General features: G+C 37.9%; 1 protein-coding gene and 1 long non-coding RNA gene across 4 annotated transcripts in view; one reads left to right on the top strand and one right to left on the bottom strand.

Moving 5' to 3' along the window:
• TAFA5 (TAFA chemokine like family member 5) overlaps positions 1–23,636 on the top strand; it is a 530,796-nt gene that overhangs the window by 396,567 nt on the left and 110,593 nt on the right. The gene's annotated exons all lie outside the window — the stretch shown is intronic.
• On the bottom strand, positions 1,945–13,545 carry LOC116419661. Its single transcript, XR_004229930.1, has 3 exons — positions 13,083–13,545; positions 12,847–12,986; positions 1,945–2,573 (listed from the first exon to the last, which is right to left on the bottom strand). It is a non-coding gene; the product is annotated as an uncharacterized LOC116419661 (long non-coding RNA).

Genomic DNA, 23,636 nt, shown 5'->3' on the forward strand with positions numbered 1-23,636 from the left:
CCAGATGTAGAGTATCAATCAAGGTTGGATAACTTGAGTTTTGATTTAGAATGAAAGAACCTTAAAGCTGGCAGCACCCATTTAGGTTTTGTTGACGAAGGATGCTTCTCAGAGCATCCCAAGAAACTCCCTGATTATGGTCCCCCTGTTTTGATTGAGTGCCATATGTAAGGGGATGCTCCGTATTTTGAGTGATAACCCTTTCCTCATTAAGTTATTATTGTTCAACAAGGTTTTGAATGTTGAAAACTATCTATGCATGCATTTCAAAAAATAAAAAGCTTACAAAAAACATCATTGTTCAAAAGCACTTTTTTAGAATTGTAGGGTCATAGAATGTCAGAGCTAAAGGGGACCTTGAGTGTCCATATAGTCCATCTCCCATTATATTGATGGGGAAACTAAAACCAGGGGCAATGTACTTTGATATTTAAAGGAGCCATGAAAGTATTGCTATGAATTTTTCTCCTGGTGAAGTATATGTTGAGCATACCAAACTTTCACAATGTAAAGAGTTGTTAAGACTAAAAAATTAGTTCCTAATGGCAAATCTCTAGTGGTGATTCCCTCTAGGAACTTATCTATTCTTGTACTTGTACTCAATACTCACAATTTAACAGTAGGTTGTGATAAACTATCCAGAAATTCTATCTTGCGGGGGCCAGTTAGAGCACATGCTTCACTGGTGTAAACTTTGAGACTTAGGGGCATCATCCCTATTGAATTGTGAGCTCCATCATCAGATTGCTAGGTCCTTGAAGACAGAAAATGCCCTTTAATCCCTAATAATTAGCACAGTGCCTGGTACTGAATAGGTACTTAGTGCTTATTGATTGATAGATCATGAAATATCTGGGAGGTATTGAAAGATATCAGGAGGTGATGCTGAGATATAGATCTCTTTTGTATGTCTTCTTCCCTTCATCTTAGTTCTATCTTCTAAAGTCAGAATAAAGATCAATGTCTTCTCCATGACAGCCTTTCAAATGCTTGAAGACATTAGATTGACCTTGATTTCTCTAAGCTGTATCTTCATTCTGTCTTCCAGTCTTCACAGGTTTAGTATCTACTCTATTCCCCATCTTAGTTACACTCCTGTTTGCCAGTGTCTTTTCTAAAAAGGACACCTAGATTTGAAGAATCCTTGCCCTAATCACTGAGAAAATTCATCCATCTATCTTTGGAGCACTGACCCTAGCTCAATCTGCTGGCTTGGTAACTGGAGTACAAACCACCTTGTGTAGCACATTATATCTACTACCTACTTCCCAAATGCCAAGAACGTGAGATCTTCTTATTCCACCTATCCTTCAAACCAGCCAGTGGATCATGCCCTACATATACTCCTTTCCTCTCCTATGCCTTTTCTTTTTTACCATTGCTATTGGGAAGTATATTTCAATGTCCTTTTTACTTGTCATCTCTGTGACTTTCCATACTGGAAAAAGCAAAAAATAAAAAATAAAAATAAACAAAAACATAAACTCTGTATCCAAGCTGTAGTTAGCTTGGTATTTTGTGTTGGCTTATGAAGATGTGAATCTCTCAAAGATAAAAACTTTTTCTTTTCGGTTCTGTGTGTCCAGCAGTTGGCATAAATGTTTAATCAGTTTTTCCCACCCATCCATCCATCAGTTCATTCATTCAGTGTTACATGTGTGGTCTGAGGAGGAAAAATGCCAGAAAGAAAGACTCTCAGCTCCTCTATCCCAGCATTTTTATATTTCTTTTATCACAGCCAAAGATCACAATATTATTGTTGTTGTAGTTGTTGTTGCTGTTGTTGTTTGTTGTTATTTATAACAACTGGGCTACTCTGCTGACTAACATTGAGCTTACTATCTACTAGAACTGATTCTTTTTTTCCCCACATGCAATGTTTGCCTCATCTTATATTTATTTTATTGGATTTTTAGCCTAAGTGCAGGACATTCCATTTATCTTTTTAAAAATCATTTTCTTTGTATATTCTGAGTAGATGCAACCTTAAGCTATATTCATTATCAATATTAATAGATCTTTTTTCTTGCTCCTGATTTTATTAGGATTTTATCTATTTACAAAGGCTGTGGTATTTTTAAATTAGTTCTGAGATTTCTGAAATTAATGAGGATTTTAGAAAACTTTGAAGTTAATATGAACTATGTGGATTTAAGAAACCTCACCACATAAAATTCATTCACTCATTCATTTGTTCACACATCTCCCCATGCAACCAGCATTCATTAAGCAACCATTATTGGATTTCAAGTCAGAAGACCTATGATGGAGTCCTGATTCTGATACCTACCAGCCTTGTGATATTTACCAATTCAACTCCACTCTCTGCGCTTTCTCCTTATCTTTCAAGATAATAAAACATGCATGATTTCAACATACAACAATAAACATCCATAACACCAAAGATTATTGTGAGGAAGCGGCTTCTTCAACTCCTAAGGCACTCTAGCTGTCACATTCATCATTGTCACCATCAACGGTGATAATAATAAGGAAACATCATTTATTATTCCAGTCAAACCTTTAAGATATCCAAGGTGTGAGCTCCTTTCCATGCAAAGCCAGATGACTACCTATAGAGGAGTAATAGAGTGGTAGAGTTTTCTGTTTGATCAAAACTTTGGATAGGATAATCATGGAGAGAACATGGAATTCATAGACAAATGATTTGGTTTTGAATCTCAATTTAGAATCAAAGAAATCTTAGTTAAATCACTCCTTTTGACATAGTTTTTCTTATCTATAAATAGAAGGGCTTGGAGTGGCTAATGAGCAGTATCTCTTCCAAGCCAATTTTTATGGACCTGAAATGAGTGCCAGCCTGAGATTTTTCCATGTCTCAGATTTCCATGCTTCCTCTCAAGCCTCCCTCCAAAGCTTAGTCACTTTTGCTATATTCCTAACACACGATGCAGTTGGTTTTTGATTGTGTTTTCTTCCGTTTTCTTCCTACTCACCATCTTCCTTTTGCCTCACCTTGTCCCTGTTCTATTTTTGCTGTTTGTATTAATGATGCTCTTGGTTTAATACTAAATCTAGTCACCTGAAATCCCATCTTTCAGGTGACTAGTCTTTTCAGTTCACCCTATAGCTCATTCTGCCTGGTATTCACTGTTTGTAGCCATTTTTTGGAATATTGGTCATAAACAGCCCCTTGTATCTCACCACCCTCAAGTTAAGACTGGACTTCCCTCACATCTCCCATAGACATTTTATAGATAATGATATAGAGATAGAGATAGAGACATATAGATAGATAGATATAGATAAATTAGATGTACATCAATAGATTAGATGTACATAGATAAATAGATAGATTCCCACAATAATTAGAAAAATATTATTATTGCCTTCATTTTATAGATGAAAAAACTGAGAATCTGAGTGGAGAAATAACTTGACCAGGGGTGATACAGATAATAAGTGTCTGAGTTAGGATTCAAACTCAGGTCTTCCTGGGTCACACATCTAGTACCACCTAGTTGACTCTAATTGTGTGATCTGAAATATCTACCAAGGTTCTTGGTGATACAAATGAGATGATCAGTATAAAGAACTTTAGAAATCTTTTAAAAGCACTATGTAAGGGGCAGCTAGGTGGTGCAGGAAGTCAGGAAGACCTGAGTTTAGATCTGGTCTCAGACACTTAACACTTCCTAACTGTCTGATCCTGGGCAAGTCATTTAACCCCAATTGCCTCAGAAAACAAACAAACAAAACACAATATGTAAGTGTCAGCTATTATTAGAGTGTTTCAGATGATTATATGGCATCTTCACAGTTAGCTAATCTGGCAGTCCATCAATCCATCCCTCGATTCATATATACAACCATCCATCCAAGCACCATTAATTGAGCACTCCTTGTTTGTACCACATCATGCTAAATATTGGATAAATCAAAGTTTAAATCAAGGACCACCTGTAGATCCAGAGATTTCACAATCTTTGAAGGAAGCATTATTGGATAACTGATACATGAGAGAAAAGAAAATTTGCGTATGAAGACCAGAAACAACAAAATTACTCCTGTTCAGAACAGTCATGAAGGGCTCCTTGGGATAGACAGGATTGAAATTAAATGTGAAGAATGTGTAGAAGTTTCAGTCAATGAAAAAGTATTTATAAAGTGTCTAATGTGTGCTTGTCACTGGAAGTACAAATGCAAAAAGGAAAGACTCTTTGCCACCAAAATCTTCCATTCTAATGAGAGAGAAAATATTGGGCATAAGCAACAACTTGAGCAAGATCAGAAAGTTGAGGAATACACAGACTGTTCTTATGGACAGAGTTGTACAATTTCATTGGATTCTAAAGAGCATACAGTGGAGAGGAGCATAAGTCTAGGAACATATAGTGGTTCCAAATTGGGAAGGACTTTTACCCAATAGGCAAATTGATTAAAAATAAATAAATAAATACTAAATGAGTGATCATGTACAAATCATTCTACCTGTGTGTCTCAGTTTTCTTGTTTGTAAAAAGAGATAGTTAGACTAAGACTTCAAGATTTCTTCCATCTCTAAGACTAACATTAAGATTATATAATCAGTCCATTCTTGGCTGGGGTGAAGGTTTTTCTTCCTTGACAGATGAACCAAACAAACACAAGATACTAATATCATAGTTAGACAATGAGTGGTTTCTTTTGAGAAAATGTGGGAATTTTAGTGGATACCTTGTTGGACAGGAAATCACCAGTCTGACATGGCAGCAGAAAAAGCTTTTGAGAACTGAAGGTGAATGAAGAAAGATATAATGTCTACAAGAGGGAGACCCAAACACTGCAAGTCAGATCATATCTGTTTATAGTGTGTAGGTGCCGCCTTTTAGGAAGGATGTTGAACAATGCCTTGAAAAGAATGGACAGAACTTTAAAAATCTTTAAGAGTTATCCTTACAAGAACTGATTAAAGAAACTTTGGATGTTTAGCCTGGGGAAAGGAATACCAGAAAGAAATAAAATATCTGTGTTCAAGCATTTGAATAACTATTATATGTAAGAAGTTATAAATTTATATTACTTGTCCCTTGAGGACAGAACTAGCAACCATGAGTGGAAGTTGCAGGAAAGCAAATTTAGGTTTGATGTAAAGAAGCATTTTGTAACCATTAGAGCTGTCCAAAAGTGTAATGGGCTGTCCTGGGAGATGCTGAGTTCCCCACAAGCAAAGACTGGATGACCATTTGTCAAGGATTCCTTATCAGGTAAAAGTTGGACAGGAGAGTCTCTCAGCTTTTTTAGAGCTCCAAGGATCTGTGATACTATTATTTATTAGAGCTGGTTTACCACTGGTATCACATTCGAGAGCTCTGAGGGCTTCTGGGCCAAAAGGATACTTTGGAACAGTTTAGAAATGTCATAAATGTTAGTGTATTTTAGCTATCTCTGTAAGAACAAGTAGGTTAGTTAGCCCTGGACAGTCTTCACATTTAAAGGCCTCTTTACCCTGAATCTTAATTGAAGCAGTCCTTTTCTTAGGACCCTCCAAGGTATGCTGCTTTCAGATCTGGAATTTTCCTAAAACTCTTCTGGCTACTATCTAGAGAAGCTTACTTCTTCAGATCTCCTAGATGTCCCCCCCCTTCAGATCTCTCCATGGTACTAATCTCAGGCACAGGCCATTTGGAGCTATCCATGGTGGTGCTTTCAAATCTGCTTCTCTTGATCTGGGTCTTAGATTCTGACTTCCATCATGATGCTCTTAGATTTCAGGAGTCCTTGAAGTTACATCTAATATGGACCTCACACCTTTTGTGTATTCAGAGCTGCCTATCTTATTGAGTTCAGATTCTCTGACACTGCATTTGGAGTCTAAAACTCCAGCTCTTGGCACAGTTCTTGGCACAAAGTAGGAACTTAATAAATGCTTGTTGATTACTTACTTGATTTCTGTTTTCTTTTGGAATTATCTCATGCTTTCCTTCCATTATCAGATTCTCTGACCATCCCTTGTATTCATGATTCTGGTCATAGACCACAGCCCCACATTTCCATTATCTGATACACTCTTACCTACTTGTGGAATCAACCTTGGCCAGTCTTGACTAATATAAACCTCCATTTCGAACCTCTTTTTCATTTCCTGCCTTAGTTTCTGCTCAGACCTCTTTTTCCCTCTGCCGATATTCTGACCCTATCCCACTTCAGATTCCCCACCGATCAGGCTCCCAAGCTTTAGAACAGAGTTCACTAAATATATGCTGAAAATAAATTTGCCACAGACAAGTGAGATTTGGCATTATACTAGCAACCCACTCACTCTTCCCTATAGCTACTGTTGCTCTGCTTACCAACATCCCCCAGGTCTCATATGGAAATAGATGTAGAGAAGATTGCAGCTCTATAAATTAGAATTAAAAAAAAAGGTACTTCCTTCTTTTTCTCCTCTCTTAAACTACTGCTGTCAATTTGTGGAAATTTGCCCAAGAAAAATGAGTATAGTTATATATTTTTTTTTCATTTTCTACTCACCGTTCTTAATCCTAGTGGAATAATGAAACAGGTAGAACATGACAAAGTGTTGTTTCTTCAATCTAATTTGATTACTCAAATCTCAGGTGCTTTATGGTAGTGTGTTCTGGTACAGTAATCATAAAGCTAGGCTCTCTTCATTGCTGAGAAGGGCTAGGATTGCTGTAGGCAGCTAATGAATCAATCTAATCAGAAACCCACATTGAAGGCCTTCTTGAAAATTAATACATTTCACTGTAACTATTTAAAGAAAAAATAATTATCAGGACTGTTCTCACTCAATTACACTGTCGGGGAATTGTGGCACAAAGACAACCTTGTCTCATTGAGCTATAATCTTCTATTGCCGAGCTCTTAATTTCTTCCTCTTTCTTGCATAATTGCTAGATCAAGTCTTTGAAAGTGAGAAAAAAAGTTCACTTTTTCCTCTTTTGTTTTTCATTAATTTGTTTGAAATGCAGGGCTTTCTTTTTGTTTACTTTTACATAATAATAGTTGGGTATATGGGGAAAACTGTATGAAATCCACAAAATAAGCATATTCGAAATGTTTTTTAATTGATTTGAACTTACAGCATCCCAATATCTCAAAACCAAAAGCATTCCTATCTGAACAATTTCTCTTCATCTCAACAGGTCATCATCTATTCTCCACTTGAAACCTTGTACTATGGGGAACTCATTACCTACTTTGTAGATCATTCTAATGTAGTTGCGTTGTGATTGATACAAATTCTTTTACTTTTAATGAAACAAAATGATATTACATCTCCCTACTCTCAACCCTGCCACAATTTATCATGACACGACTAATGTTAAATGCAGGGTGTTTCCATGCCTTCCAGTGTGGAAAGCCTTTAAAGGCTTTATATTGACATTGTAACTTTTCCTCTGGACCACTCTCCTGCAGTGTTAGAAGCTGGTTATTAGACATAGTATATTTCCACAGCCTCAGTTCCCACAGCAGATGCATCATTCACAAAAAAGTGCTTTTTAAAAATGAATATCGTCATTGCTGAACACAAAACTAGAACAAAGGGAAATTACTTGAAATTACCCCCAGATATGCTACTCCATCCATATGCTGACTGAGAATGGGGAATATGCCCTTCATTGCCTACATTTCCTTTCTTGGCCATTATGTCATTCAAAAAGAAAAGATGGATGTCGTTTCTGTTCCATATTAGAGTATTTGTTTTTAAACCCCATCTTAGAAGCTTCTAAGTTATAGCCTCCTCCTGAATGAAGTCCCGAGCTAACTGGTGAATAGTTGTGCCCTCTCATGGTCTCTATTCTGTCATTTCATAGAGGTTAGTCCTAGTGTCTTTGACTTGCATTTCTATGTAATTGTTCAAAACTCTCTGTCTTTATGTTGAAATGTAAGCTCGTTGGGGTCAGGCTCTGCTCTTGCTTTTGCTTTTTCTCTCCAGCATTCATTGGAGCACTTTGCACATAGTAAGCAATTGTTAACTGATTCATTAATCATATCCATTCTTCTTAATGATCTGCATTTTCTATGCCTTACTCTAAACCCTGTCCTCTGGGCTAGAAATGCACCTTCTGTATCTGCAGCAGCTCATGGAAGGAACATTAAATGGGCAGTCAAGGTCTGTTTTTCTAATAATGGCTCAAATACTTCTTAGTGATAATACCATGAGTAATTTTCCCTTATACTGTTGATGACTGTTTAAGACTTGTTTTCTTCTAAAGTTATGTGGAAAAGATGAGATAGCTTTGGACAAATCAATGTCTGTAGTCCTTCCAGCACTAAGCTCTATGATTCCTATAGATTATTGTCTGGTTACTTTGTCTGGGTACTTTGGACAAATGGAAAATGGGATCACCCAAGCCTGCCCTCCCCTAAACCAGTCACAGTCTCCATTACATCTCCAAACACCCAGCTTTCTCTGCTTCTCCTCTGAAGCTAAGTAGAGGCTGAAGCTCTCCAAACATCTGAGTCCCCAGGAGGTGTAGCATGTTCCAGCATAGCTATCTTAACTGCCATATGAGATGGCTGGCAAAGAGGGCTGCTTCCATCCCCCCTTTGTGTGCTTTTTTGCTAGAACTGGGGATTGTTTCTAACCAGAAAATTTGATTCTTATTATGATCTTGATTTTAAAATCACCTGAAATTCACACACACACATCCTAAATACTTCCACTTGTTGGTCTTTCTCAGATTCATTATGCTTCCTTTACATAGAGTAACCAGTTTGTGGTTACTTTTTAGCCATGGGGCTAGTCATATATATTCTAACAAATGTTATTTTCACTTCGGGCACACTCATCTCTGCATGAGGCTCCATGCTTGGATAACCTGTTTGGTATTGAACAGAAATCTTAATGTAAATTAATAGGTTGAGTATTCAAAGTTAAATCAAATCAATAAGTACCTTTTAGGCACCATGTGCCAGGTAGTATGCTAAATGTTAGGGACAAAAATAAAAACACAGTCCTTCCTTCAAGGATCTTACATTCTAATGGGAGATGCAGCAAATATATATGTACAAAAATAAATATATGTCCAGCTTCTAAGGCTACAGGAGAGTGGTCCAGAGGAATAGGTGGAATGTAAACATATTTAAAGATGACTTATTCAAATATGTTGGTAAAAACCTCTAAAGGCTTTCAGTGATGGAAAGCAGGGAAACAGCCTGCATTGTTTTAATATTGGTTTTGTCATGATAAACTGTAGCACCTATTTGAGGGCAGGTAGATATGATATTATGTAGTTTTATTAAAAGTGAAAAAAACTCTATAAATCACAACACTACTACATTAGAATGGTTTCTTCCCTCTCTCTAAAGGAGAAATGTTTCTATATAACTAGAGAGAGAGACAGACAGACAGACAGACACAGACAGACAGACACAGACAGACAGACACAGAGACAGACACACACAGAGACAGACACACACAGAGACAGACACACACAGAGACAGACACACACAGAGACAGACAGACACAGACAGACAGACACAGAGACAGACAGACACAGAGACAGACAGACACAGAGACAGACAGACACAGAGACAGAGAGAGACAGACAGACAGACACAGACACACACAGAGACAGAGAGAGACAGACAGACAGACACAGACACACACAGAGACAGAGAGAGACAGACAGACAGACACAGACACACACAGAGACAGAGAGAGACAGACAGACACAGACACACACAGAGACAGAGAGACAGACAGACAGACACAGACACACACAGAGACAGAGAGAGACAGACAGACAGACACAGACACACACAGAGACAGAGAGAGACAGACAGACAGACACAGACACACACAGAGACAGAGAGAGACAGACAGACAGACACAGGACACAGAGACACAGAGAGAGACAGACAGACAGACACAGAGACACACACAAGAGACAGAGAGAGACAGACAGACACAGACACACACAGAGACAGAGAGAGACAGACAGACACAGACACACACAGAGACAGAGAGAGACAGACAGACACAGACACACACAGAGACAGAGAGAGACAGACAGACACAGACACACACAGAGACAGAGAGAGACAGACAGACACAGACACACACAGACACACACAGAGACAGACACACACACACAGACACACACAGAGACAGACAGACACACACACACAGACACACACAGAGAGAGACAGACAGACACAGACACACACAGAGACAGAGAGAGACAGACAGACAGACACAGACACACACACAGAGACAGAGAGAGACAGACAGACAGACACAGACACACACAGAGACAGAGAGAGACAGACAGACAGACACAGACATACACACAGAGACAGAGAGAGAGACAGACAGACACAGACACACACAGAGACAGAGAGAGAGACAGACAGACAGACACAGAGACAGAGAGACAGACAGACAGACACAGACACAGAGACAGAGAGAGACAGACAGACAGACACAGACACACACAGAGACAGAGAGAGACGGACAGACAGACACAGACACACACAGAGACAGAGAGAGACGGACAGACAGACACAGACACACACAGAGACAGAGAGAGACGGACAGACAGACACAGACACACACAGAGACAGAGAGAGACGGACAGACAGACACAGACACACACAGAGACAGAGAGAGACGGACAGACAGACACAGACACACACAGAGACAGAGAGAGACAGGACAGACAGACACAGACACACACAGAGACAGAGAGAGACAGACAGACAGACACAGACACACACAGAGACAGAGAGAGACAGACAGACACAGACACACACAGAGAGAGAAGGACAGACAGACACAGACACACAGAGAGAGAGAAGGACAGACAGACACAGACACACACAGAGACAGAGAGAGACAGACAGACAGACACAGACACACACAGAGACAGAGAGAGACAGACAGACAGACACAGACACACACAGAGAGAGAGAGAGACAGACACACAGAGAGAGAGACAGACACACAGAGAGAGAGACAGACACACAGAGAGAGAGACAGACACACAGAGAGAGAGACAGACACACACAGAGACAGACAGACACACACAGAGACAGACAGACACACACAGAGACAGAGAGAGACAGACAGACACACACAGAGACAGACAGACACAGACAGACACACACAGAGACAGACAGACACACACACACAGAGACAGACAGAAGACTAGACATCACACACAAGAGACAGACTCAGATACAGACACACGACACAACAGAACAGACAGACAGATCACAGACACACATCTACAGAGACAGACAGATCACAGACACACACAGAGAGATAGACAGACAGACACAGACACACACAAAGAAGACAGAAGACAGACATAGAACACACACACAGAACAGAAGAATCAGACAACAACACAGAAGACAACAACAAGAAAATCAGAAGACAGAAGACACATGACCAAGTAAAGAGACAGAAGACAACTACAGACACACACAGCCAGACAGACTAGACATTGACTACAGACAATACCACAGAAAGATCAGACAGACTTGACACACAAGACAACAGAAGAAAGACACAACTTACTTGACACACATATGAGAATGACTTACAGGCACACACTAGAAACACTAGAAAGAGAGAATCTCAGAGGGAAGCATTTGAAATAAGACCAGTAAAGGCTTCTTACAGAAGATAATTGAGAACCTTAGAAGTTAATCTACATTTTATAGATAAAGAAACTGAGATCCAGAGAATTTAGATGACTTGCCCAAGATCACACAGCAATAAATGGCAGAGCTGGATTTTGACATCCAATTCATTAGATGACCTTTTCATATTAACTCCCAATGAAATATGCAATGAAAAAAATTACTCCTCCCTTCTATATCTTTCTCCTGGTCTTCACCACAATTTCCCATGTCCAACTCTTTTTCCCTAAAAATTTGCAGTTCCTTTGGTGAAATACTCTGTAAAGTATATGGTTTAAATAACATTTCCATTCTGCAGATAAAAAAAAAAATGATATCTAGTATATTGAAATTACTTCTGGTCCCTACATTTAATTAGTGGTATATCTAAGAAATGGACCCACATTCTTTGACTCCAAGTAAATGTAGAAGTCACTCATGTCTCTTTCTCTGTTCCTATGTCTCTTTCTCTCTCTGACTCTGTTTCTCTTTCAAAAGATCTACATGCAATTCCTTAAGGCAAACCTATTAAAATAGAACTGACATTGGGGTGTGTGTGTTTGTGTGTGTGGATGTGTGTGACAGAGGGTGGAATGAGGAAGGAAATGCTTCCAGGCCTCAATAGAGAGGCTAGAAATAGATATCTGTAGCAATAAATATGATAGAGAATTCTAGGAGAAGAAAAAAAAAAACATGTATAAAACCTTTTAGTAGAGGTGGGGGGAGAGACAAAAGAGCTTATGCAAGATAGACTGAGACTAGATTACTGTAGGTCTGTGAAGTCAGGCTAAGGTTTGAACTGCACTAGGTACATAGTAGGTCTACCAGGAAAGTTTTTCAGCCAAGAACACCAAAGAAATATAGCTATATACTCATCTGTGTGACCATTATTGGTAAGCAAATGTGTGCATCTAAGTAAAAGATCTCAGCAAATTGAAGGGACTTTTCAAATATTGTTGTGTACATTAGGAGAAATATTCAGTCATCAATGAACTTCAGGGAGTTTCCATGGAGCACATAAGTGACTTCCGTGTGAACCACACAGATAAGTCTAAGCCACATGTGTCAATTGGTAGCCCAGCTTTGGGGTCCCTATGAACAGCATGCAGATAGATATATGTGAACAGCTCCTCCCCGCTCCCACCCAGAGAGAATCTGCTGACCTAGAGAGGAGCCACCAATCATTCTATGTCTTAGTGTCAGGTTGAGGGCAGATCCATACTTGCCCAGGGGAGGGCTACTCCATACCTGTTTGGAGCGGGGTGGGGGAACGGCAGAGCCAGACCCAGACATAGGAACATAACTGTGCTCATCCAAACTGCATCTCGCCTGGCACGGACAGCTGTGTTACCCAGACAGCAATGCATTAACTGACTCCATATGGATTTCTTGAATAAGAAATGAGATTTTCAAATGTTTCCCTACTCACACGCTGTTGTTTGCATAAAGCACTTTTGAATTTCTTTTTTTTTTTTTTTCCTTACCTTCCGTCTTGGCTGGGCCATGTTTTTATCTTGATCAAATCCCCAGTGAGGACAGCCGTCTCCTTGGCTGGAATTCTGGTGAGCTTCCTCTCTGTAGATTAGGAACCAGGCTGTATGGAAACATAAGATAAGCTGGCAATCTGAACACCCCTTTGTGCTACTAATATAGACATTCAGGGAAATCCTGCTTCTTCATTAACCCACTAATACAGTCTAAAGCTCTTGGCCAGAATTTTGAATTTGATCACAGTGCAGTCATAAAACAAAGAGAGATCCTGAAGGTGGGGGAGTCGAAGAGGGATTCTTGCTTGGGTGGGTGAGGCTCAGTTGCTTCTAAGGCCCTCGTAATGTAGCATTTCTGGATAATACTGAAGAATCCACTCACTCTCCCATATTTGGGGCCTCTTTTCTTAATTTATTAAATACAGATTAATCCTTCTTTATCCCCTAAGAAAAGAGGATTCCCCCCTCTAAATCTTGTAGGGTTCAGAAAAGTTTGCAACTTGTCCCACCAGCTATATGTCCTCAGTGGATCCTAAGGCGGTAGAGGAAAAATCCAAAGAGTTCACCTACTTCTACTCCACCCCACTCTTTCTAGATCATCCTTCACAAACTGCTTAACAAACCTTAATTCATAAATCAGGAGAAAGGAAGGAAAGAGCACACACTAATAAAGAGTTTATTCTGTTAGACACTATGCTAAGCCTTGGGGATATATATACAAAAGTCACCAGGAGCTAATATGTGACTTTTGTCACATATTGGTGACTTTTGTATATATCTTGCACCTGTAGGATAGTGGTGGCTGGGAAGGAAATTTTCATCTGGGGAATCCCAGGGGTGGGGAGTGGAACCAGGAAGAAATTCAGAGACACGCCTTTTCAGGAACAGTGGAAATATGGAAGGAGATTTTTGTGGAGTCTTGGATTTTACAGTTGAACTCAAGTAAGACCCAATGCTTCATTAAATTCACCCAGTTTAAACAACTGATGGTTGTTGCCAGTTAAATACCTTTTGTGAAAAAGGCAGCAGATACCTTAAGATAGCAAGGATGCTAAGACTTTTTTGTGCGATCTACCTAAATATGGTTGGGTTTGTTCTTATAATTCACCCTCATTTGAATCTTTGTAATTTGCTGTACTTTCATGTCCTCCTGGATGGATGAACCCCGGAAGCTGTTTGCTACTGACTGTGATGATCTAACCTCACAAATGCAGTTTTACCTTGGTTTCCATTTAGATTTGATAAACTCTGATCTTGCTTTGTAATTGCATTGTGAATCTGGTAGGATGAGGTCATTACCAGGACTGTCTAGACCCATGGATTAAGACCCAGAGTCCAAGAATTTAATTTTTTATATAGAATGTTCTACTTTTTCCTCAATTGTGTTAATTTAATTTAGTTTTTTAAACAATTTTTTTAAAGTTTTGAGTTCCAAATTCTATTTCCCTCCTTTCCTCCCCCCACCCCTGCCTTGATGGTAAGCAATCAGATTTAAATAATACATGTTCAAACATCTAAAACATTTCCATATAAGTCATTTTGTTCAAGAAGACTGAAAAAAAATGAAGGAAAGAAAGTGAAAAATAACATGCTTCAGTTTGTATTCAGACAGCATCTATTCTTTTTCTGGAGGTGGAGAATACACTCCATCTGCATGAACTTAAAAAATACTTTTAGCTGTGTTTCAATTTACATTGTTCTCACATATATCTTATTTTGTGCATTTCAAATCATGATTCTGGGAAAGAGTCCATTCACCTATGGACTTTGACCTAAACAAGGTGAAAAAGTTCTGGGTTAGAAAGCCTTCTCCTATTTTCTCACCTCCCATAAGCAATTCCAAGCAGTCCTCATCCTCAGAGGGAGATAATATATTCAGCATCCACGTCTCCTGGTGCTTCTCAGGGGTAAAAATTGTTTTCTGTTTGCCTGGATTTGTCTTCCCAGTCTTTATCATAATGACCGCCTATACACAGTACCTAAAGATACTTGTTAATGGACTACTTACAGATCTGATGAAACCTATAGACCCCTTCTCAGAAATAACATAAATTATGGAGGATTATGGAGAATTGCAAAGAAGACTGTTTTTCCCCAAAATATAGTTCCCAATATTTTTTAAGGTTCATAGACCAAAGGTTAAAGATCCCTAGGTCTCAAAATTAAGTGTGGGTATATCCAAGGGACTTTAGAGATGACGTTGTCTACCACTTCTCAGAGAAGGACATAGGTATCACTTAACTAATTTGTATTTATTTGTATTTTAGCATCATATTCATGTCATTTATATTTTATTTGTATATATTATCCCTCCCCGGAATGCTAGATCCTTGCAAATAATAAGGTTTTAAAATTTGTTTTAATTTGTTTTTTATCTTTGAAACCCCAATTCCCAATGCTTTGTACAGAGCATGACACTTTATAGTTGTATTTAAAAAAAAAAAAAATACTTGTTGTAATGAGCTAATTCAGGTCAATTCCAATAGATTCTTAATGGACAGAGTCATATGCCTCCAGAAAGAGGACTATAGAGACTGAATGTGGATCGTAACATAGTACTTTCACTTTTTTTGTTGTCTTTTTTCTTTCCCATGTTTTTCCTTTTTGATCTGATTTTTCTTGTGCAGCACGACAAATGTGAAAATAAGTTTAGAAGAACTGCATGTTTAACCTATATTGGATTACTTGCTGTCTAAAGGGAGGAGGCTGGGGGGAGGGAAAAATTGGGAACACAAGGTTTTACAAGGATGAATAATGCTGAAAACTATCTGCATGTATTTTGAAAATAAAAAGCTACTATTAAAATAAATCAGTATGTATAAAAAGAATATTTTTTGACTAATGATTCCTAGGTAAGGAAAACGAGGTTCAGATGTGATAAGTAACTTGCTCACCAGAGGTTATAGAGCTAGTAAATGACAGTAAATGACAAGATTTAAACTATGGTCTTTGTTTCTCTAAATTCTTGATGTTCTCTACTTTGCAAAACTGTCTCTCTAAAAGCAAATGGAATGAATGCTCTCTGAATGAGGCGAGATTCATTTATGAATCTTCAGGTTAGCCACCTTCCCCTTTTTAAAGACTAGTCACAGAACCCCCTCTTTGCTTAGGTAATCTCTTTGGCTACTAAGTGACTCATATTAAATGCCAGCTAGTTGCTATCCACAGCAGGGAAGGACAGCTAAAATCAGCATATTTTAACCTGGTTCCCATTTCTATTTTGGAAGATAATCCTTCCTGTCTCTATCCTTTGGTGACAGGTGTCTGTCTCCATGAGCTGCACCAAGGGACATCTAATCTCTTTGTATCAACTTTGCTTCCAGCCCCACATGACTTAAATTAAGGCAAACCATCTTACTTGGAACAAACGCATGAATATTCTTGATAGTGGAAATCTCTTTCCTCTTTGTCTCAGGCTCAGCATCTGCAGACATGAGTCAGCATTCTCTCTTTGAGACAGGGCAAATGGGCAGTCCAGCTCTCAAGGCCAGTGATTATTTAGCCGGGCTCTATTAGCAGATGAGAACTGGTCTGGCTTAGGAAGGGCTTGGGAAGTTGGTTATTTGCTAATTTGGCTGACACCCTGCTGAAAGGAAACCAAGGGCCACGGGCAAATAATAAAAAAAAAGAACCTGGGCCGACAGTTAAGATCTGAATTCAAGTCCAGTCACTACTACCTTCTCAGTAGATGAGAGAGTCACTTTACCTCAAAATCTTTAGCCCATCTGTAAATTATGACAGTGATAACATCTATATCTCTACTTCAGTTTTTTAATTAATTGTTCTTTAATTAATTTTAATTAATTGTTGAATTTAATTAACTAATTGTTGAATACCATGAAAACCAATGGGGGCTTGTTTTAAGTACATTTGTCCAGTATTTAAACATTTTAATTTCACCTATTTATGTTGTCTTGGATTGTGGAATATGACAGTGACACATTAGTTGGGGGCATTTATGAATTGACAGAAATCTTGGTATTTTTAAAAATTTTGTTCATTAGAAAAACAGATCAGGATAGCAGTGGATTTGAATCCTTCTAGTTACTTCATACCCAATGCAAAGCTCTCTGCAAACCTTCAAGTTCTATGCAATTGTTACTAAACTTTGGCTATTATTATTATTTAGAATGAATCACCAGTGGGATGGCCCTCATCATTGAGTTTTAGATTTTCAACTTAAAGTTCTCAAATTCTTCATCATGATAGACTTTCCTCCTTCAGAAAAAAAAAAAAATCCATCTATCAATCACCATTCAATCAACAAGCATTTATTTAGCACATTCCACGTGCTAGACACCAGAGATAGAAAGTTAAAAAAACAGTTGACTCTATAAGCACTTACATTTGACTAAGGCTGGACATGGTCTCCTTGGTGATGCTTGGAATCACCTGAATCCTGACCTAGACAATTTGAGAGATGGTAGTTCAAATTGTCATGGCCGCCTATTCTTGGAGAACAGCTTCTCCTCACTTAGCTCAGAAAATGGGTGCATAATGAGTCTTAGCATTTTCAGTTTTTTTTTTTTTTCCACTATGTAGGAGGTATCCTCTAGTTCAGCAGTTCTTATCTTTTTATTTTATATTCTGCATCCTTCTTGCAATCCTATGAAAACTATGAGCCCTTTCTTAGCATGACATTTAAACACATAAAATACATTGGATTATAAAGCAAAACAATTGCATTTACATACAATTATTTAATATTTGGAAGAAAATGAAAGTATGGATCTCAGGTTAAGACCTTCTTATGTACAACACAAAATGGGTAGATGAGCTGGTGGATATTTTGCTGGAACCTTGTCTAATAAATTAAAGTTATTTACTTAAAAAAAAAAAGAACTTCTGATATAATTGGCATTATACCTGGCATTCCCTTTGAAAATACTGGTTCACCAGCTACGCCCAGAGAAAGAACTTTGGGAGATAACTAAAAACCATTACATTGAATTCCCAATCCCTATATTTATGCCCACCTGCATTTTTGATTTCCTTCACAAGCTAATTGTACAATATTTCAGAGTCTGATTCTTTTTGTACAGCAAAATAATGTTTTGGTCATGTATACTTATTGTGTATCTAATTTATATTTTAATGTATTTAACATCTACTGGTCATCCTGCCATCTAGGGGAGGGAGTGGGGGGTAAGAGGTGAAAAAATTGGAACAAGAGGTTTGGCAATTGTTAACGCTGTAAAGTTATCCATGCATATAACCTGTAAATAAAAGGCTATTAAATTAAAAAAAAAAAAAAAAAAAGAAAATACTGGTTCACCAGCCCACCATGATGAAATGTCAGAGGAGGATTTAAAGGAGGGAGGGGGGCTGTTAAAAAACTATTTGAAAAAAGATAAGGAAAGGCATCATCTGCTCAGAAACAACATCAAAAATGATGTTCCTATTAGTCTTATGGAATTAACATGTCAACTGAGTGGCAGTCTTCATAGGATTGCTGGTAACATTGGTCAGTGGTCTTCAATGAAAACTCTATTAATCTTCAGAGTAGACTGTCTTGTAGAGGTGCAGAGGGCTCAGGCTTCCTCCTCAGACCAAGTGTATATTCTTTGCATTGGTGCTTTCTGTTTTGTTTGGGGTTCAAGGATGTTTCAGAGCACTACCAGTTGGAGAAATTCAGATGCCTTCATTTGTTAGGAGGTTGCCTTATATCAAGGGTCCTCAAACTTTAAATAGGGAGCCAGTTCATTGTCCCTCAGACTGTTGGAGGGCCGGACTATAGTAAAAACAAAAACTTTGTTTTGTGGGCCTTTAAATAAAGAAACTTCATAGCTCTGGGTGAGGGGGATAAACATCCTCAGCTACCAAATCTGGCCCGCGGGAAGTAATTTGAGGACCCCTACCTTATATCAAGTCATAATCTGCCTTTCTACAACATTGACCCATTGATTCTGGATCTACTGTTTGGGACTGAGCCCAACACACCTAATCTCACTTTCTTCCCCTTGACAATTCATCAATCATATGGCAGCATCATAAACAGTAATACCCAATAGGTAGAAACTTTTTGTCCCAAAAGTGAGGTAAACTTCCACTTACTAGGGTCATCCTAAACTAGTCACCTAATTTCTAGATGGGCAACTCTCTAAGGTTCAGAGAATGTATCAATTCACCTTGGATGATATGGTGAGTGTGTATGTGTATACTTACTTACCTGCCTACATACATACATATATATTAAAATCCCTTGAGGAGCATGATTTTTTTTCTCTATCTGTTAAATGCAAATTATCCCCCTCCCCCCGAATATCTATTCCAACAGGTTGTCCTGAGGAAGATTTTTATTACCAATTGTGCTCAAGAAAACAGGAGTTTTCACTGAGATCTGAAAATTAGGATGTAAAGCTACGGACTTTTCTTTGAGCTCCCCCCTCTAAATATTAAATATTATATTTTACTTACTATATTTACCAAACCATTAAGTTATATATCATATTACTTATCATATGTTATGTTTTCTACATATGTGGACCAAACCTATTAATATAGTATTATATTATATAAAGTGTATAACAATATATCATATATGATGTGATTAAAAAAAATTGGGCATATATTAACAAGAATAGTATATATACTTTGAAGTTTGCAAAGACCTTTAAAATATTATGTCATCCTATCTGTACCCTATAAGGTAGGTACTATTAATATAGTATTATATTGTATAGCAGTATATAAGAATATATTATATATGATGTGATTAAAAAGATTGGGCATATGTTAATAAACATTATATAAAACTTTAAAGTTTGTAAAGCCCTTTATAATATTTTATCCTATTTGCACAATAACCCTAGGAAGTAGGTGCTATTATTAAACGTATTTTGAGAGAAAGAACCTGAAAGATATTAAATATCATTCTAAGAAAGACTTCATAGTTTTCATAAGATTGCCAGAAGGGTGCAGGATATAAAATAAAAAAAGGTAAGAACCCCTGGACTAAATGATATTTCCTACATAGTGATAATTTATTAGCTATGTTCTCCATGTCATGGATAAAAAAAAAATCTCCCTCTCATGGCATGCCCTAGTCATGAAGCAAGAAATGAACAATGAAGAAACATGATTCATGGGAGAGAAAATAAGTGTCCAGCAGAGGCCCCCATAGCCATACAGCAATCGGACATGAGGAGGGAAGACTTCTTAAAGAAGAACACACAGGAGTGAGGGCTCCTGGGGGTAGAGACAAGCTTAGATTTAGAGCCATGGAGACCATGTGCATTGAAATCTTGCCCCTGACACTTATGACTTATATAATGAAAATGTCACCCCTCCCAGCCTCAGTTTCCTTTTTTTATAAAAAGGCTGGAATGGTGTTTAACATCCTTTTAAGCTCCAGATCTATACATCTCTCTGCCTTTTGGGTTTTATTTAGCATGTAGTATGGGTTACCCATTGCTTCTTGCATATTCCATCCCATATATTTCTTTTTGCATATACCCTCCTTCCCCTTCATTAGATTTTAAGATGCTTCAGGGCAAGCACCATATTATATCTTCTTTCATCTCTACATCTCTAACATCCCAGTGATGGAGAACTTACCACTGCCAAAGACATGCTGCTTTAAAAAAAAAAATGTTCCAAATCTTCTCTGTCCTAGGATAAATAAACATCCCTCTTTCTTCAAAAGGATTCCATTCTGCCTTGGCCTTATCGCTTATTCTCCAGTTGGTTAAGGTTCAATTATTTAGATGTGATGGCCAGAGATAAATTCAATACTCCCAATATGTTCTGGCCAGGACAGAAAAGGAAGACTATCCCTTTCTGGATTCTCTGCTTCTGAGCTTCAAAGAAGATTGCATAGAGGCTCAGGGAACAAAGCAGACACATCTTTGGAAGGCTCCCATAAGCCATCTTCCCCCTTTTGCTAAATGTCTTTATGGTTATACCTATTTTTAAGTTTTAGATCTTTGCAGTTCCAGTATTTACAATATTCTTTATCTCATTGGCACAAAAATGATTAGCAGAATAATATATATATATATTATAGATCATATATAATATAATTATATAATAACATAAAGGTTTTATATACCTAACCTCAGGCTAGTTGGTATCTCTCTGTAGGCAAAAGAAAGACATCTCATTCTGGGCATATCCTCCAAGCCATAGTGCTATCATTTTGGTTGGAAAGTTGTTCAGCCAGACATTTTCTAGATGGTTACTCAGGGATAGCAACCCATCATCTCCCAGCTAATTTTCTCTGAGGCAGAAGGAGTAGAAAAACAAAAGCCAGGTTCTGTTTCCAAGCACACTGTGTTGGAATTATCTTTGACAACTTTACACCAGCCCTGTCCCCACTGCAGCTCGAGAAAGCCAAGTGCACATTTTGCCCATTTTTCCATTATACTGGGGAATTCTGGGTGTGCCCCAGGGAGCTGGACAGTTCCCTACTGTTCATGGTCAGAAAAATCAATGATTGCAATTGCATTTCTTTTCCATTTTCTTACATGATTTTAATTTTGACAAATTCAGAGGATAGATCTAGACACAGTATGTTTACATTTTTGCTAGTGTTTTGACAATGATTTGCTAAACTTCTAGAAGAGGAAAAAGACCATGTGGCTAGTAATAGAACCATAATATTGGAACCAGAAGAGTAGATGGGCCCAAAAGTTCTCATTACTGTGTTGATAGCTATTTGGAAGTTTGTTGGTAGAATCCTTAGAGAAATTAGCTCTTCAGCATTTTTCTCTGTCCCTTGGATGAGGAAACAAGATTGTAAGCCTATCAGATTTGTGGGTGATGGAAAATAGGGAACTGTTGCACAGTATCCAGTTACCTCAATAGCAAACACATTATAATTTAAATAAGTATGAACATAAATACCAATATTTGGGTTCAGAATACGTTTTAAAAATTAATGAAGAATGACTCTAAAAGAATTCATATGACAAAACATTTAGAGATTTGTTGGATTTTGAAAAGGAAAATAAAGCTAAACAATGAATTTTTTTTTGGGGGGGAGTATAACTTTGAGAGTATCATAGGAGTATCTGATATTATTTCATTAATATAAGGAATTCCTTGAGAAAATTATCTCTACTAATGTACCTACTTAATGTCTCGGAGAGTTCCCCAGGCCAATGAAAGGTTGTCATATACCCAGTGCTACATTGATATGGCAAGTGATTGGACTTGAATCCAGGTCTTCCAGTCTGGCTCACTATCTGCTATTCCATACTACCTTTTGATCTTCAGGGACATTGAGAGATTTCTAGTATCCTGAGAGGAGGAACTATCTGTTATTTACTTAGTACTAGGCCATAGTTAGACCTCATCAACAATGAAGTATTGAGCTCAGTCATAAGCCCCATAGGATATGAAGGATGACTGGAATATGTTAATCTAGAGGGTAACAGGACTGAAGGCTGTGTCAATGAAGCCCTACTACATAAAATGAGAATATTAAACCTACAGGAAAATTGATTTGAGAGAGGGTGGGACATACTAGCTTTCCTTAAATATGTCATATGGAATAAAAAGTTGGGTTTTCTTGGCAAAGACACAAGAGTGATTTGTCAGTTATTTCTCCAGTTTATTTTATAGGTGAGAAACTGAGTCACAAGATTAAATGACTTGCTTAGAGTCTAGTAAGGTCTGAGACCAGCTTTTAATTTAGGAAGATATCTCCCTGATTTCAGACTTAGTATTCTAGCCACTGTGCCACCTAGCTACCCCAAAGAGCAATTTAGTTTTGTTTTAGTTGGCTCCACAGTCCAGAGTTAGGAGGACTTACAAAGAAGCAGATTTTGAGTCCATATAAGAAGGAATTATGTAATTATTAGAGCTATTCTACATCAGAATAGTCTTCGTTGTAAGGTTAAGATTAGTGTACCATAACTAAAGATCTGTAAGTTGATGAATCACGAATGCTTTTCGGGGATAGAAGATAAAGGATTCTTGTGTTAAGTGCGATTTTACAGTTTCTGATCCTAGGTACCCCTTCCAACTTGAAAGTTCTGCCAGTCAACTTCCTATCCTGCATTCAAGGCCTTTTGTCATGTTCTTACAGTGATAATATCATATTTCTGAGTATATACTTCTTATTCAAGCAAATACATTCTCTTTATTGTACCCATAAAAGCCCTTACTCACTTCATCCTTTGTGCCTTTGTGGAGTATTTTTTTTTCTCTACAATGCCCCTCTTCTTTTCCTACTTCCTCAAAATTTTGAACTCCTTTGCTAACTTTAGAATGATAATATTCATATAAAAATGATTATGTATGTGGAGGACAGAACACAACACTTTGAAATAAGGAAACTTTAATACAGACATCTGTCTATGGAACTCATTTGCCATATGCATCTGTGAAGAGATCCCTCTGTGTGCTCAGTAAATGTAGAATTGATTTGGATTGAATTGAACAGAAAAAGGAGGAGGAACCTTTCTGCTTAACTGGGGAAGGAGTCTAACAATCAGGGCTGTCCAACAATGGAATAATTTGCCCAGTCAGATGGTAATCATCCCATTGTTGGAAGTATTCATCCAGAGTCTGGGTATGACCAAGTCAGAGTGATGCAGCAGGGATTCA

Source organism: Sarcophilus harrisii, chromosome 5, assembly GCF_902635505.1.
Source record: "Sarcophilus harrisii chromosome 5, mSarHar1.11, whole genome shotgun sequence".
In the NCBI taxonomy this organism is placed as follows: domain Eukaryota; kingdom Metazoa; phylum Chordata; class Mammalia; order Dasyuromorphia; family Dasyuridae; genus Sarcophilus; species Sarcophilus harrisii.